Here is a 12,161-nt window from a genome sequence, read left to right as displayed (position 1 = left end):
ATTTAGAGGAGCGATATTAAGGTGAATGCCGTAGGAGTGACAGAGATGGTAATAAAGTACTCTTAGTGCCGCATTGTGCCTTTGAATGTAGGTCGTTCCCTACAGGGACCCTCTATCCCTGTACCAAGGGTTTCTGCTGAATATGGTTACAAAAATAAAAAGGCAGTCACGGACAATTGTCCAGGGGTGGTCCTGAAGGAATTAACCCACAAGCGGAGGTGTGAAAACCGTGCCGAAAGCTGAATGGCACCTGGGTGAGGTGTCCAGAACAGTAACTCTGGGATACCAGGCGACCTCTCAGAGTACGCAGCCTTATCCTTGCATGCGGGGCTCTACAAGGAAGGACGAACCCCTTTACCTGGCTTCTCGTGGGAACAACAATGACAACACCATACATAGTTGTAGTAAGTATGGTTCAAAACAACAGAACGCGCAGGGCTCCCGACAATGGTTCGGCCAACAATGCCGACTAATCTAGAGCTGGGGGAGCCAATGAAAATGGATTCAATGCGATCGTTCGGCGGGATCTCGCGACCTTTGGGTGGACGGAGCGACTGAATCACGACTTGCTATAGTGCTACGATGCGAGTGTGACCCCTGAACGGGGTAACATGGCACGGCTGCATGCTCTGTGGTGCGGGAAACACCCGGAGCTATCGCACTTTTCGCAGCAACGTCTGCGCAACCATGCTGAACTACTCCGAAAAAGAGGCTATGTTAGCGGAACGCCTACTCTACCACAGCTGGAACAAGCCGGCAACAGAGAAAGAGAGGCGACACTAAGACCAACCGCGGGCAGGCATCCAATAGATGAAGAGCGATGCTTTACGACCCGGAGAAACATCAACACCAAGGTTTCTCTCAAGCCGATGCGAACCGTAAAACAAAACTAACGGTTGATCCTAAGACCAAAAGACGAATGCATCAACTTGCCATAAAGATAGGCTGGGCAAGATAGTACGCGTCCCGCATTCAGTGTGTGATTGACTACATTACATCTGGCACGAAACCTTCTGGTGGAAGAAGTTTTCTTCAACCCATCAGCATTTGGCCCGTATTTTCACTTCATATTTGAAGTCGGAAGAGTTAACCTGTTAATCGATAGATGTGTCTGCAAAGATGCAGCATTCTACCAGCGTAACCTATCGATGGCCTGGATAGATTATCGAAAAGCTTTCGATTCGAGCTCCCATAGACTTTTCATCTGTCTTTTGGAAATCTTGAAGGTTCATCCGCAAATAGTTAGGTGCATAGAGAGATTGATGCCACTTTGGAAAACTAGATTTACTATCACATCTGGAAAAAATCGTGTGACAAATAACAAGGTCACTTTTCAGAGAGGTGTCTTTCAGGGCGACACCATGATCCGACTCCTCTTTTGCCTTACAGTATTGCCACTATCTCTAGCACTTCGCCATTCCGACGGGTACTTGTGCAACAAACCTGCAGATCGAAAGTGCAAGGTCACTCATGTATTTTACATGGACGATCTTAAGATCTATGCTAAAAACAAAGAGCAACAACATCTAGCTCTAGGAATTGTCGAACGATATACTAATGAAATTGGAATGGAATTTGGGTTAGAATAATGCGCCAAGGTTAATTTGAAGCAAGGAAAACTTAATGGCTTCCCTGAAAATCCTGAGCTCGTTGATAGAAGCGCTATACGACAACCTTTGAGTTGGAGAGACTTATACATACCTGGGCGTGCCACAGAGCCGCATTCAGGATGTGACATTCGAAGCTCTTTGAAGCAGATACAAACTCACGCCGTCAAGGTGGTCGCGGTATATTGAGTCTTGAATGTCTTGAAAACAGGATTATGCTGGGTACAGCACATAGAGTTGCAAATGGAAGAGACCCTCTTCTTAAAATGATCAGGAATCACGAAGAAGTGGGCAAAGGAGCGTTTCTGTACAAAGCAGCGGAGGAGGCTGCTGAAACACTCGGACTTGACTTCAGTATTAGGGGTGAGCAAAATGCATCAAATCTTATATATCTCGAGTACTCACTCCTGAAAGGCCGGATTAAGAAAGCACAAGAGAAAAACTTTCGTGAATAGCTCCTCGATAAGAGGATGCACGGTATCTTCCACTGCGTGTCAACAATATGCTAGAACACTTGTGGGAAAAATGCAGAAGGCGGTAGTCCTTGGGTCGCTCCGTGTTCTCAGGGCGCACGAGGCTTTTGCTGGATCGTCGTATTGATTCCTTTACAGACTGTAACCACCTATCTCACGGTCGTGAGACGTGGTTGTGGCTGAAATATAATGTTTAATTGTTTAAATAATGAATATTTAATTAGCAGTGTTTATATAGAATTTTCTGCTCTACAATTTTAGTCTGATACATAATGAGCTAAAAACCATTTTGTTTTTTGTTTTAAACGTTACACTTACTAAAAGCATTTAATTCGAAGTAGTGCACAAATTTCAAATTTATTTGAACCGCTCATTTCAAACGTGCGATTTGTGTCACGATAAATATTATTTGCCTGTGACTGGCTTATTATGCCCTGTAACGTATTATAATAATAGTAATTATCCTCCGGCAATTAATCATCATTCATTGATACATATTTTTATTCACTCACGTGTATATCCTTTTCAGTCACTTGCACGTAGAAAACCATTCTGACAAAATACTTCTATCGTCCGCAGCTGGATTATTATAACAAGCGCTCGCATTTGCTCGCATTTGGTAGTGGAAAAGGGGTGCGACTGAAATGCTCGAGGTTCTACGTTTGGTTCTTGGTTTCGTTTTTTTTTCTTGTCATTTTTTTAGTTTTAAATTATTTTTAATTTTTTGTTTTTGTTTTTAACAATAGTGACAGTGAATTTGTAGGGTAGAAACAATATAAAATCAATTTATTAACATTTTACAGGATTATTTTCAGGGATGCCATACAAATACAGTAAAATACTCGAGTGACAGGGATTTTACTTAAAAAAAAAAAGGTTTCAAGACATATTTGCGACAAGGTAAAAGTTTATTCATCTACTAATTCATTTGTTTCACAGCTTTCGAAATTTGGTGAACATGATTTCTATGAACGAAACGTTACCGCATTGGCATTTTTGTTTTAAAATAGTCAACGAAAAACAGATATCATTGACATATCAAAAAATAGATGTTTCGGGAACCAATTTTGCTGCAAACCACGCACATTTGATCATGTCTTCGAAAGCAGGCAAGGCGCTATTTCTCGCTGATCATTCAGAAATTCGGATGGTCACCGTTGTCAAAAATATTAAAAAATAATCAAAATAAAATAACATAAAACTAAATAAAAATCAAGTAAAATGAAGCCAAAACGAATCGAACGCAGAACTTCAAGCATTCCAGCTGCACTCGGAGAGCCAGTCCACCGTAATGTTCAAAATTGTATATCTCGAAAAAGAGGCCCCAATCAAATAAACGCTGGAAGGGTTCTTTTCTTGAGGTCTCAAAGAACAGCTACACGTATTCCCAACAAAATCCGTGTAGGACATTTCGTGGATCATACCTAGGCTCCTTGGTTCCTTAATAATTCTAAAATTTCACCTTGATTTCTCATTTCCTGTGGACGTGAAACGTTAACAAAGAATTCAAGTAAGGTAAAAATTGGATATTATGACATAAAAGAGTTACGTTTGATGCAACACTGTTATACAGAGTTCTGTAAAATTGGATTTATTCTCAGGTTACAATTTTTGTGTACTTTCATATGAGTGGTCCAAAATTAATCATTCCCTTGTAGTCTTTCTACTTTCTTCATTAAATAATTCTTTAAATATTTTATATTTCTCGAAAGATTTTCCTATATATGGGAAAAAATTATAGGAACTGCATTACACTGATTTTCCTGTAATACTTTTTTGTAAGAGTGCAACCATGGCACAGTAAGACAGAAGACTGCAAAAGTGGCTTAAATGTAAGAATATCTCGGATTTTTATAAAACTTGGTATCACACTCAGGCAGTTTAATTAACGCCATGAGATGGGATGATTGAAAAAAAACGGCAGAATGGCTCGAACGGTATTTGAGTAGGAAAAATCTGTTTGGGTATGGATAAAAGGCCAGAGTTTCCATCCTTAAATTTTGACTCAGCGCCAGCAAACGGATCTTTTCGACCCGTATTAGTTTTCTGTCATATTTTGAAAAAAATGAGTGAATATTTGGATTATAGTAATGCTGGGATACCCGAAGAAATTCTTAAGGCTATTGAAGGGGAAGGGGTTTAGCGGTGGAGGAGGGGTGGGGAGAGATTAAACCTTTGGGGTTTCAAACAAAAATACGGTAACTGATTAAAAGAAAGAGTAAAATAGAGTAGACAGGGGGTATATTGTGCAGAAAGCCAAATGCCTTGAAAAAGAAAAAGTGTACAAGTGATAAAAGGATGCCACAGTGAACTCGTTCATAATATTCGTTTTAGGTTTTATGAATGCGCGTAATATTATTGTTCTATGAAGCGAGAATAGGGTGTGCACAGTACAATACTTACCTTATTTATACGTTTCTACGTAATGCGCCATTTCATATTATTATGTATGTCACAACACAAATATGTACCAGAAGTCTATAAATTTATACAAATTTTAAAATTATTATAATTTATGTCAATAAGTAAATAATTTTATAATTTATTTTTTTAATTGCAAAACTATTATCAATTTTTATCCGCGAGTTCACCTCAGCATCCTTTTATCACTTGTACACTTTTCCTTTTTCAAGACTACGTTATTATTCTAAACAACTTGTTTTTTATTCAAATTGCAGTGATGCTACTGCATTCGCCAATCATTCGGTCTTGTCACTAAGCAATTAAAAAATGAAAATCATAACTGGTATTTTTTATTCTAATTTAAAATTTCCGCCAAGACAGATGCGACTTATACCGACAGTGCATTTTCGTAATACGATCTAAATCGGAACAGAAAGTCCTAACACTTGGGAAAACTAACTCTAGTTTAGTGAAAAAAGTAGCAATGAGTTCGCATTTAGCAAAGCTGACTCAAAATGTTTCTACCTGTTAAATGACGTTTCTCGTATCTCGGTGAAACAATTTATGTTGTTGTAAGAGCAATAAATGTGAAAAAAACGGAAAAAATGAAGTGAATTTCTTGGATACTTATTAATGGAGTCCAACTATGAAAATTAAAAAATATCACAAATTGTGGTCAGCAGAATAAAACCAATAAAAAGTCGATAAAATTGGACATTTACATGTCAATTGAGTTCGCATACTTAAGACCTTAATGAGTTATGTTAAAGTCTCTGAAAAGAATAGTGTACAGGAAAAAAGGTTGAAGGGTGTCCATTAGGGTGGTCCAAAAAACCGACTTTCGAATAGAGGGCATGCCACCTCCCCATTTTGTGACGTTGCCAGAAAAAAATTCCCTCCAAGTTTGAGCCAAATCGTTTAATATTAAGATGTGCCGCAAAGGCCCTAAAAATCCCATAAGATTAACATGGGGAAATTTTGGTTTTCGGAAAAATAGGATTCAAGTTTCTGCATTTACACTTGACTTGCGGGAGATATTAAGAATTCTTTTGGGAGTCGCCAATCAATCCTTTCCATTAAATAACTTTGAATTTTGATGCCTCCCACTCCCCTTGTGCAGTCCCAAAAATGCTCCAAAAAACTGAAATTGACATTTTTGCCCAAAATTGACACATAAATGCTCTATTTTTCCCTTTTTTGCCATAAATTATTTTTGTTTGTCAAGTGGAATGGTTTTAGGTATTTTTCAACTAATTAACAATTGGTTAGGGAGTGTTGGTGGGAGAAGGAGAACAGACGTGTTGGTGCCAAGATGGAGGTGGAAAGGGAAAGGTATTATAGAAGGAATGGATTGCAGATGGATGAAGTTAGCAGGAGGCACGAGGAAGGAAGGAAGGTATATGAGTTGGTTCAAAAGAATGGCATGGAGAAAGAGCAGGCAAAAGGAGAGGAGAGGATAAGAGAGTCAAGGTTTAACAGGAAGTATGTGTGGATTATCCCAAGACAGAGAGCGCAATATTTGTGTGAGAAAGGAGAGCAAGGTAGTCAGACACTTATAGCGAAAATGAGATGCGGTTGCATGGAAGGTTATAATAGATTCTGGCTTTCTAGAGAGAAGAGAATGTGTAAACTGTGCGGGAAAGGGGATGCAAAAGTTGAGCACTGGTTGGAGGAGGGTGAAGAGGTAGATGGAGGGATATAAGCATGGAGGTATTGTTGCTTGTAAGGGGGGACAAAAGGGCAGTAGCATGGATTAAGGGGGTATTAGGTAAGATGGAAAAAAAGAGAAGGAAGGAGGAAGAGGAATGGAGAAGGAAAGATTTTAAATAGGAGAGGAAGTAGATGTAAGAAAAATGTAAATATTGTAAGTAGTAGTTTAGTATTAGATGTTAGCCGCGGAGACAGTGGCTGGTAATGCGAGGCGTAGCGATAAAAGAGCGAAATGCGTGCGAGGCGAGGCGAGACGCAGTGAGGAAGGTTAGGCTATAGAAACGAGCGGATTAGCTATAAGGTGTGGATGGATAGTACTTTGTAAAAAATAGTTGTAAGCAAATTTTGAAAAAAAAGGAAGTGTAAGCATGTCAATTTTTTAAGGCCAGCAGGCCGAAAAATAAACGTTTATCTATCTAACTGATTAACAATTGTTTAAACAATTTATTTTTGTTTAAATAATTTTTTTGCACTCAGCCATGGAAAGGTAGATTTTTTATGTTTGATTGGACAATTGGTCATTTTTGGGAATAATGATCTTTGTTTCAAGCATGTATTATTTGTTTAAACAATTTATTATTATTTAATTGTAACTTTTTCTTAAAAAGAGGTATAAAACTCTAGTTTTTTTAATTTAGTTAGCTTTGCTGCTTATTATTAAATATTTACGTCATTTAGATGCTAGTACCGTATTTTGTAATAAATTCTTATTTGTCTTTAATCAATTTTGTTTGTTTAAACAATTTTTTTCAAAAATAAATGTTTGAGATTTCTGTTTTTCTGCAATTTTGGTGGTAATTTGTCATTGTAAAGAGCAAAATTTTTTACACTGGTCATGAAAGGTTTATTTTTTTAGTAAGACTTCATTCTATAAAAATTACATTCAATTTTGTCGTTCTAAAATTAGTTTTAAAATTTATTCTTTAAATCACCCTCGTAGACACTCTCGTTTTTAAAATGCTTAAAATTGGAATTAATACGATGTTTCTCGTAAATGGAATGAGATACGCCAAAAAAGACAACACGATGTGTCGCCAAGAAGGCAATACAATGTATGTACGAGCTGAGGGTGCTCAATGTTCACTCAAGGTGGGAACACTCTGTGTGCACAATGTGCAACACAGCGTGCTACCATATGTGCGGTCACAGTGCATATATACAGTGCATATATACAGTGCAATAATGTTAATAGAATTTGAAAATATATACGACTAATAAGTTTAGAAAAAAAATTTGAACAAATAAGAACTGTTAGTTAGAAATATTTGTTTCATAAAAAAAGTAATATTTCAATTTTTCTGATAATATAATAATTAAAATTTAATTTTTATATACTTATGTGATGAAACAAATCATACGATAAATAATTTTTAAATGAATAATGAAGTTATATCTATAGTATATTTTTTGAAATTAAATAAACGTGCACACCGTTCTGCAGCACATAATAATAAATATTAACAAATTCTACACAATACTAAATGATTGAACGAAATCAATAAGATTTTATGAGTGCATCAGAATGGCCTGCTTTTGTTTATATATTATCTACAAACGTCAAAATGTTAAAATCGATAAAAACAGGCTTGTGATACCATGTTGTATAAAGCAGTCGATATTGTTTTAGTTAAGTTCGATTTTTATTAAAAAAATTTTATTTCGTTGGAGGATTTTTTCATACAAAATTAATGTTCAAAAGTTAATTTTTTTTTATATGTAAAACTATGTGATCTAGTAAATTGCAATATATTTATTATATATAATAATTCACATAAATGAAAAAAGCGCACGCTATTTTTAAAAGTTTCCCCGCCTTATTGGCGCACGCGCGACCATTCGAACAAATATGGCGAGCGCCGGCCGGCGACAAAGAGATTACGTGTGCATGGCGGGAGCGAACTTACAAGTCGTGTCCCCGAGCAAACACACTCGGTACGTTGCGAAATATTTGACATTTGTTCTTCAGCGCTACCCGGCCAGAAAAAATACATTTGTGGCAAAACCCCCAGGAGAAGCCAAATATTTGGAAACTATATTTCACTTATAAAAGTCTTGATCCAAGCCAGATTTCTTCGAGGTAAGCTATATATAATTTACATCGAGTTCTTTTCTTTTATCTTAAATTCCTCATATTAAATTAACACATATCGAACCGTATCAGACATCATTTAAGGCTGTTGACAAAATATTGAATTACATTAATGCCGGTCAATGCGATTTAATTATTTTTCGGACAAAAATGACATTTGTACGAATTTAAAGGCACTTAAATATTCGTTTTTCTTGACGTCAATTCAGGAAATCAACCGGAGATTATTGAAATACATTATATGGCTATTTAACATTCAATTTTCATTTTTATGTTCATGTGATTAATGAAATATACTTTTACAGTATAATATTGGTGACAAATAATGAAGAAGAACGTTAATATTTGAGTACTTATTGCATTAAAAATCTTTATATTGAATAATTGGTGCAAATACAGAATAGGGGCGTCACCTGTTGTTTGACTGAAAAAACAGTATTTTTCTGCAACAAGCTATTAGAATCTTTAACTGAACAATAAATGAAGCGATTTTTAATAATTTTTTTTATTAAAGTTCATTAAATTCTAAAAAGCCTGACGCTCTGAACTTTTATCTCTTCTACTTGTTTATTAATAATTTTTTTCACTCAAAGTATGGAAAAACTTAAATTTTTTACATCACGATTTTTTGCGCTTTAATAACTGATTAGGTAAACTTTATATTGTCTTAAATGAATGTTTAGGGACTCATAGGATACAAATAATTTGCTCATCAGTCCATTCATTTGTTATAAACAAATTTTATGAACAAATTAGCAAATAGATTTATTATCGGTAAAAAAATTTTCTGTGGACTAAAAGTGCTTCATATTAATGTAGGAATGATATATAATTACAAGAATAAATTTAAAGTTTATAATAACTATTGTGATAAACAATTCTTATAGCAAAATATGAAAATTGCAGATTGTTTCAAATTATAATTTCCTTAAATCGCCAGAACGACTTCAGGTATTTCATAAAATAATAAATATTTAATAATATTTTATCAAATATAACAATTTCAATTTTTATAAACAAAGTAGATAAACAAATTCAGAATGTTGGCACTTTCGCATAGAAATTATTTTGTTTTTGCACTGGCAATGTTTTAAGCTATTGCATGAATTACTGCTAGTCTCTAAAATATTAGAAAAGTTAACAATAACAATTGTTATAAATAATTCCCGTGATAAAATATTCAAATTTAAGGTTTTATCAAATTTTAATTTTTTAACCGCTAGAATGGCTAGAATTCCTGAAAATTGTATCTTTTATAATATTTAGTAAAATATAACAACCTAAATCTTTATAAACAATTTTTCAGGAATATCAGTGACCATTCTAGCAATTAAAGAAAATTAAAATTTGATAAAATCTTCAATTTGAATATTTTATCACGAGAATTATTTATAACAATTGTTATTGATAACTTTTCTAATATTTTTGTGACTAGTAGTCATTCATCCAATAGCTTAAAACGTTTCTAGTGCAAAAACAAACAAATTTCTATGCGAAAGGGCAAAAATGTTGAATTTGTTTATCTAATTTGTTTAGAAAAATTAAAATTGTTGTATTTTATCAAATATTATTAAATATTTATTATTTTAAGAAATACCTGAAGTAGTTCTGACGATTGTAGGAAATTATCATTTGAAAAAATCTAAAATTTTAATATTTGCCATAAGAATTGTTTATAAAAATGGTTATTATAAACTTTTAAAAAATTCTTGTAATTATATATCATTCCTATATTAATATGAAGCACTTTTAGTAAACAGACAAATTTTTTTAACGATAATAAGACTATTTGCAAACTTGTTCATAAAATTTGTTTATAACAAATGAATGGACTAATAAGCAAATTATTTGTATTATATGAGTCCCGAAAAATTCATTTAAATAGAGGTGATGCCCCTATTCTGCAATCTGACCGAATACTTAAATGATGAATTTATTTACAAACTAATAAGAATAATGATTTTTTGTATATATTTTAAAAAATCATTTAAATTTAAGATAATGCTTTCACAGTTATCCAAAATAAACATTTTATTTGTATATGAATAATAATTATAAGCATTGTCATTATTGTTGCATAATTATATGCATTTCAATTTGTTTTAAGTATTCTTATTCACTACATGTTGAATATTTCATTTATTGCAAATTGTGACATGTGCAAGGAAAATGGTAAATACGGCTATTTAACGTTGTAATATTTACTAAATTCTAAAAAAATTTGACAACAGTTTAAACGATGCATGTTATTAAACGGTGAATCCAGTCATTAATTTCGTTCCGCGATCGAGTTGCAAAACTAAAATTAAAGTGCTTATTTTCGACACCTGTGAACACATGATCTTATATCAAGCCTTTTTGAATAAATAACAAAAAGTAATTATTCTTATTATTTTGTAATTAAAATCATAATGTAGCTATTCAATTAATATTCAAATTTTCTGATAAAATGAATATTTCTTTATTATTTGTAATTTCAAATATTATATGATTATAATAAAGTAAGTAAAAAATAATTAAATTTTTACCTACAATGCTGTGAAATCATGAACTTAAATTAAAAGACTTTGCAAATATGACATAAAATCATTGTATTAATTATTTTGTAATTAAATAGATCATTCAATTATTTAATTAATATTCAGTTCTTCTAATAGAATGATTATTCAATTAATAAAATTTTTCTTGATTATTTATCATTAATAATAATATATGATAATAATAAGATATATTGAGAGTATATTTCAATTATCAGATGAACATGAAAATAAAAAACAATATTAAATAGCGATTAAACGTTCTTTGATAGGATGCGCAGCTTTGTTTCAGTAGAGAAAAAGAACAATTAAAAATTTTAAAAATACATTCTTGGACAAATGACGCAAGCCACAGAAAACAATAATTAGATCAAAGATGTTCAAATTATAAAAAGATCGACAAATTTTTTAATAATAAGTTTAAGATAATACGAATAGATTTTCTTTAATTAGTAAAAAATGAGTTTAAAACAAACAAAAAATTTAAATTTTGGAAAAAAGACCCGGGTGGCTAAAACAAAAAGAATTCAATACTCTTGATATGAAAGTGTTGAATGTAATGTAGAAAAGTTCACGTTTTCGAAAAAATCGAGTGTGAAGCACGAGATACGTGATGAGAATACGTTCGTTAAAGCTGAAGCAGCTTTAACAAGAAAGAGTTCACCATCAGCAAATTGCAGTTGTCGATCTTTTGACCTTTTATTTTGGAAAGGCTGAAAACTATTTCGTTTCGAATTAAACTGCTTTGTTTGAGGATTGAACCATTTTTTTAATTCGTCTTTTGTGGTGAGCTGCCGGAGATAATCGGAATGAAACAATGATAATGGCAATAATTGCTATTTATATTCTTAATTCATGAAATCTGTAATTGAAATTTATTTTTCAAACGCATGTGAACTGGGCCCCACACTTTCAAAATTTCGATTTTTTTAGAGTTCTGACATCCTTTTGAATAATTCCTGACAACATTGAGGAATAGTTCTGGCGTATAAACACTCTAACAATGGATTTTTCAAAACTAGAAGCTAAGTTTACGTTCCCCCACACTTTTTGAAAAATGAAATTTTTGTAGAGTTCTGGATAGTTTTAGTTCTAGCGTTTTTGATACTTTTCGAAAATAATTCAAAACAATGTGACCAAAATTCTTTCTTTCAAATTGAGCTGGCCTCCCACTTTAAAAAAATCCAAATTTTCTTTAATAATCCTGCGGATATTCCTAAAAAAATGTATCTTTGATAATATTTAGTAGAATATAACAACTTACATGTTTGTAAACAATTTACATAAACAATTTCCAAATGTTGGCAGTTTTACTTGGAAAAACTTGGGTTTTCAATCGAAA

The 12,161-nt window shown here is 33.1% G+C and overlaps 1 protein-coding gene across 7 annotated transcripts in view; it reads right to left on the bottom strand.

Annotated features, from left to right (window-relative positions):
* The window catches only part of LOC117175836 (ATP-dependent RNA helicase dbp-4-like), a 92,963-nt gene that overhangs the window by 71,624 nt on the left and 9,178 nt on the right, over window positions 1-12,161 (bottom strand). Inside the window, exon 1 of one of the 7 annotated variants that reach the window (XM_033365613.1) lies at window positions 2,593-2,690. The exons of the other annotated variants lie outside the window; for them this stretch is intronic. The gene's annotated coding sequence lies outside the window, so the exon portion shown is untranslated. Of the gene's footprint in view, window positions 1-2,592; window positions 2,691-12,161 lie in introns of those variants that run through there. 7 annotated transcript variants of the gene reach the window in all.

This window comes from Belonocnema kinseyi, chromosome 7 (assembly GCF_010883055.1).
Source record: "Belonocnema kinseyi isolate 2016_QV_RU_SX_M_011 chromosome 7, B_treatae_v1, whole genome shotgun sequence".
NCBI classification, from domain to species: domain Eukaryota; kingdom Metazoa; phylum Arthropoda; class Insecta; order Hymenoptera; family Cynipidae; genus Belonocnema; species Belonocnema kinseyi.
This window is presented reverse-complemented; position numbering and strand designations above follow the sequence as displayed.